Below are 6,768 nucleotides of genomic sequence, written 5' to 3' on the forward strand. Positions count from 1 at the left end.
CCGACGACATCGTGCGCGTGGTCACGATAAAGACCGCTACGTCCGAGTACAAGCGACCCGTCGTCAAGATCTGCCTGTTACCGATCGACGTCGAAGACGCCGATCGAGCGAGCAAAGCGTAACTCTACGTCTCGAAACATGGCGACCGCCTCGCGCTTTGTACGTCCGTTTGGCCAGACAGTAACGTTTCGAAACGAGGGTTTCGAGGCGGGCGGTAATGTTAAGGATACAACGGACTCGTCCGCGTTCGCCGAAGGTGGCTCGCCCCACGCGTTAGCGCTTCACCAATTAGAGCGTTACAGCGCTAAGAACCCGGCAAAGCGGATTGTTTTGCGAAAAGTTGAGACAGTCGCGAGTATTACGAGCCAGAGGACACTCGCACACAGTATACTCAAGCGTGTCGAGCTTTTCACGAGTCACGACGTGAAGACTCCGATATCGAGCCCGTGTCCGATACTTGCGCGATACGCGACTCCACGCAAGCCACCTCCGCCTCCCGCGAACGAGTCAGATCGCCGCGCGCGATTGCGTCAAGTGCATCCTGCACAAAACGTGAGCGGACAACTTTGGCTACTCCGTTGGGGCGCTCGTTTTCAAGCGAACGGCCTCGACGTCGGTGGGTTTCTTCCACCTAGACATTCATGTGTATTGGAGCATTATATTGTGGACTGTTATTTTGTTAATAAACGCCTTGATTGTTTAACCTGGTGATTGGAACGTCTTCGCCTTCAATTTTCGGTTGTGAGTCGGAACAGGAGTTACGGTTGCCGAATTCAAACGGCGACCTTCGCGCACACAACAAACGAGACGGCACGGGACATCCCGCGTTCTCTCTGAACGGGCCCGGCAGTTCGTTCGGCGCGCAAAGTCAGTGCACGCCCGAACATATTTTGGTCCAGGGTTCGGGCCGTTGTATCCTTAACAGTGCATAAGCATATGCATAAAGAGATGGATTGGTCTATTTCCTTTTGCACATATATATAAACCAATCAATTTCTTATGCTTATGTTTATGCGCTATGCAAATTTGTCTGGATTGACTTTAAAAAAGCAGCGCCAAGTTTTTTACAAGAAAAATTTATTATTTTATTTTAATTAAATATTTTTATTTTATAATGTTACCTCTTTAATTTTTTGTGATTAAAATGATTCTTTGTAATATTATAATTTTATCAAGAAGAATTAGAACTACTACCACTTGGGTTGATAGAAAGACCCTTATTAGGAATACAAAGTACATACCACTTGGGTTAAGTTAGGTAACACAATTTTGTTTTATTTTTTAAGAGTAGTTGCACTACAATTATTTTTCAAAGCAATATATATATTCTCTTTGTAGTTGGCGTAATTTAAAGATTTCATATATTTTTTTGAAATAACATATCACTTAGGTTGAGTTAGGTAACGCAATTTTGTGATATAATTTTGTTAAGGAGAAATAAGGCTACTACCACTTAGGTTGGTACGTATCACTTGGATTGAGTTTGGTACGCAATTTTGTGATATAATAATAATTTTGTTAAGGTATATATGTATATATATATCTATATATATATTCTCTCTTTGTAATTGGCGCAGTATTAAAAGATTTCACATATTTTTTTTAAATAGATACCACTTGTTATTTAAGTTTTTTTGAGGTAGATATTACTTGGATTGAATAAAGTAATAATTTTGTAATATAATAATTTTGTTAAGAAAAATTAAAGCTACTACTACCTAAGTTAGAATAGATTTTATTTATTTTTTAATTTAAAATTAATTATACTACTACTTGATTTTTTTCGAGGTAACAACCACGCGTGTACTTGGCGCCTTTTTTTACTTTTTTTGAAAAAGGTAATTTTGTACTGATATCATGCATTTTGTAGTGTTACGCATCCTCTTCTAACTAGTCTTATAAAGAGTATATCTTACAAACAGTATGTACAGATTGTAAAGCTAAAGGTGTTACAGACTATTATTTCTAAAAAAGTAGATTTTTTTAAATAACATGTAGACATGATACAAATAAAACAAATTTATTCTTTATGTTTTTTTGTACTTTTAATTACTCTGCATTTAAAAATAATTTACATTATTTTCATCCATTTGTATCATGTCTATTTGTTATTTTAAAAAATTTGGCAATTATACCGTTCAATAAAGCAAAGTTTCAGCTTTAAGAATCTGTTTTTTGAATTGCAATACGATGATTTTTAAGGAAGTTATGAGCAATCAAAGTCAAAATGCTCATTTCTTATTCAATCCACGATAAAAACTTTCAAAAGTAGAGATTTCAAGCTTTAAAATCCTTTTTTTAAATTTAAATTTTGTTCATTTTTAACAAAGTTACAGCTGCTTAAATTTTGCCTATTTTTAAAGATAAATTTAGTGTTTTTTTAAAATACCTGACACATTGAAGATAATGAAAGTGCTTCTAGCATGCTCGGATTTTAGATTTCGAATATGCAACAAAATCAATATGTAAGTATTTCTTCAGAAAAATGCGTCAACATTGGTTAGCCCTTAAACATTAAATTTTCTTTTCCTGCGTTAAAAACTAAAGCTACGATTTATTTAAACATTATTGGTGCAATAACTAGGTAAAACATCAATTTAAACATACATGTGTAGTTTAGACAGGATATAAATCCAGGTCAGAATTACAAATTTCTTGAATGTACCAGCATTTAATTATACAGTAAATAATATATTTATTTACAGTTACAATAGATTATACATATTAAATAAAACTTGATTTGGTAAGTATGAAGTAAATAACAACAATATAATAGTTTTATTAAATGTTTATTTAGCAATTATGTTTTCATGTATGTATAAGAAACGTAGCATATTCACATATTCACTTTGTATGTGTGTGTTCATATGTGTATGGTCAGAGGTACGAATATATAATACTGACGGGTTATATTACTGCTTAAAAATACGGCTTAAAAATAATTATGTTACTGTCTCGGTCTTCTGCCTCGTCTACCCCAATGGTAGTTAGTTGACGACATCTTTCTTTTTGTCGTCATATCCCCGCGGCTCTGCCTCTTGGTTTTCGAACTGTAAATATGCTCATGTACCATAGCGTTTGGTCCAAAGCGTTTGGTCTGCACTATGCGATCGTGTTCTTCTCTATTTTAAAAAAGGTAATTTTGTACGGATATCACGCCTTTTTGTAGTATTCCCTTATAGAAAAATACACTCAACCCATAGAAAAACCCTTAAAGTTGGGTGTGATTTCGGACCGCCAATAGAAGGTTAACCACCATTTAAATGGTTAACGTTCTATTGGCGGTCCGAAATCACACCCAACTTTAAGGGTTTTTCTATGGGTTGAGTGTATTTTTCTATAAGGGTTACGCATTTTATAAACAGTATGTACAGGGTGTTATTTCGAGGTATAATACTACCACTTTGTTTTTTTTTCGAGTATTATTGACAATGCGATCAAGTGCGATTTTTTGCGCATTTTTATTACAGACGTTCTTCATTACATTAACATAACAAAGTCTATACTTTCAAGGTACATGATGATCGTTTTAAAATGGTGTCTACCAGTGAGATCTTTAAGGATTATGCGTAGTGTTCAAGCTCCCGCACGGAGCACATTAAGCTAAATTAGTCTTCGTTATTTTATTTTTATCTTGCAAATTGTCTTTATTTGTTCTCTCTCTCGCGAGCTTACCGATTATTAATATCGAGTCGCCGCAAGCGCTTGGACATTTCGATAAGATTAAAGCGATCACAGACAGAGGCATTCCGGTAAACGAAACGCCGCGAACACCCCAATAGATACAGAGGCTAATACTTCTTTTCTTTTTTTTTTAAGATTTCTAATAATATCCGTACCGCACGTAGGGCGTTCCCGTCGTTGCGAAACCGTTTCACGACTCGGAGGCTGCAAATGTAGCTAGTCGAGTTTGTAACGCAAGCTCCGTGTCCCAATTTGTTCTAGATGCGCTCTTCTCTACCTAATGTAATACATTACTCGCGTAAAGTATCGCGCAATTGTAATTGTACGTTATAATAAATGTAGTACAAATAGAGAATATACCGCGCGCGCGTGATGTAAAATTGTAAGAGTAGACCTAAAAGGTAGTAAAATCGTAAAACGTAAATATCGTAGAAAAGTTTCGCGAAAAAGCAAAGGCTCGTTCCAAAACAATAGCGGAAGGCTTATGAAATAGAATAAAAAGAAAAGATGATAAAAAATTTCCTCATACACTCTCCGTTAAGCTCTGATATTTGTATGATTCTTCGTCCTTATGTTAGTTCGTCTATCGATTATCTGTCAGTAAGAAAGCATTTATACTTCTAGTAGACCGTCGTGTTATAGTTCTGAAGGCACTGTTCAAAAGTTTATTACATTTCTTGGAATAACGGGTCTTCGCAAAACACCTCTTCGAATGGTGCGACAAGGAGAGTCGTTATAAACATCGACATGACCATTGCACACGCCTCCTTCGATCTATATCACAAAATTCAAAATAGAGTAGTCTCAACTTGACAGCCTGTGCCACAATGCCAATGCCGTATTTGTCGGGTCTGTGATCGGTTAGGAATTATCGTGAGCTAGCAAAAATCGATGGTCAGAATTCAGGCTTATGATACGCAATGGCCGGTGCATTTTCATTAATTATGTCATATCAATATCGTATCATTATATTACACAAACGCTTATTAATTTAGAGGCACATTGCTAAGGGTCTCGGTTTTTTTCTTTTCAAGTTGCTCCCTACATTAATGAACTTATGACAATTAGCTAATTACGATTATTCAATACGACAGCGATTTGGCATACGATATTGGAAATTGTACAAAGATTCGGAGGATGCAATAGTATTTGAAAATATTGCTTTGTACATATATATATATATATATGTATATATATATATATATATATATATCTATACTATTATATAAAACCCTTACGGGTGGTGTATGTTTGGCCGTTTTTAACTTAAAAACTATTGGACCGAATTTTTACCACAAGTATATAAAATAGGGGTAGAATTTTCCGGAAAGTGCTATAGAGTGTGTAGTTTTTCGTTACCGATTTTCTGGAAACCGATTCTTTTAATTTCACCACCCGTAAGAATTAAAAGAATTAAAAAAATCGGTTTCCAGAAAATAGATAACGAAAAACTATACACTTTATAGCACTCCCCGGAAAATTCTACCTCTATTTTATATAGTTTTAATACAAATTTGGTCCAATAGTTTTTAAGTTAAAAACGTACAAACATACACCACCCGTAAGAATTAAAAAAAATTAAAAAAATCGGTTTCCAGAAAATCGGTAACGAAAAACTACACACTCTATAGTACTCCCCGGAAAATTCTACCCCTATTCTATATATTTGTGGTAAAAATTTGGTTTAATAGTTTTTTGGTAAAAATTCGGTCCAATAGTTTTTAAGTTAATAACGTACAAACATACACCACCCGTAAGGATTTTATAGATTAGTATAGATATAGAGTATAGATTAGTATATAGATTTTCTGGAAACCGATTTTTTTAATTTTTTTAATTTTACGCGAAATAATTGACCGAATCTTAAAGAATTATATATGAAAAAATTCGGTTCAAAATTCCGGTTCAAAAATTTTATTAATTTTTCGAGGATGGGTTTAATTGCCATGATGTGTATTATTTTTTGATAACAATTTACTTTTTTATGTAGGATAAGTTGCTTATTTCACATATTATATGTCAAAGAGAGAGAGAGAGAGAGAGAGAGAGAGAGAGAGAGAGAGAGAGAGAGAGAGAGAGAGAGAGAGAGAGAGAGAGAGAGAGAGAGAGAGAGAGAGAGAGAGAGAGAGAGAGAGAGAGAGAGAGAGAGAGAGAGAGAGAGAGAGAGAGAGAGAGAGAGAGAGAGAGAGAGAGAGAGGAGAGAGAGAGAGAGAGAGAGAGAGAGAGAGAGAGAGAGAGAGAGAGAGAGAGAGAGAGAGAGAGAGAGAGAGAGAGAGAGAGAGAGAGAGAGAGAGAGAGAGAGAGAGAGAGAGAGAGAGATAGAGAGATAGAGAGATAGAGAGATAGAGAGATAGAGAGATAGAGAGATAGAGAGATAGAGAGATAGAGAGATAGAGAGATAGAGAGATAGAGAGATAGAGAGATAGAGAGATAGAGAGATAGAGAGATAGAGAGATAGAGAGATAGAGAGATAGAGAGATAGAGAGAGAGAGAGATAGAGAGATAGAGAGATAGAGAGATAGAGAGATAGAGAGATAGAGAGATAGAGAGATAGAGAGATAGAGAGATAGAGAGATAGAGAGATAGAGAGATAGAGAGATAGAGAGATAGAGAGATAGAGAGATAGAGAGATAGAGAGATAGAGAGATAGAGAGATAGAGAGAGAGAGAGAGAGAGAGAGAGAGAGAGAGAGAGAGAGAGAGAGAGAGAGAGAGAGAGGAGAGAGAGAGAGAGAGAGAGAGAGAGAGAGGAGAGAGAGAGAGAGAGAGAGAGAGAGAGAGAGAGAGAGAGAGAGAGAGAGAGAGAGAGAGAAGAACAGGACCGGCAAATAGTCATTTGCGTGTCTTATTACATATGTCCTCCGGGGCGAAGCCCGGGTAACCAGCTAGTATATATATATATATATATATATATATATATATATATATATTGTGACGTTGCAGTTTTGATGCATCGTTGCAGCGCCCCGCAGCCGTCACAAGGAGCGGGTTTCGCGACCTTTTTCACGCCCGAGGACGGTTCAACGAATCGATGCGAGATCTCCAGGGGCATATTGTAATCGTGTTGCATTTACTGATCCCTTTT

This window comes from Temnothorax nylanderi, unplaced genomic scaffold, assembly GCF_030848795.1.
Source record: "Temnothorax nylanderi isolate EJ_2023f unplaced genomic scaffold, tnyl_v1.0 TNYL_tig0496_pilon, whole genome shotgun sequence".
NCBI lineage: Eukaryota > Metazoa > Arthropoda > Insecta > Hymenoptera > Formicidae > Temnothorax > Temnothorax nylanderi.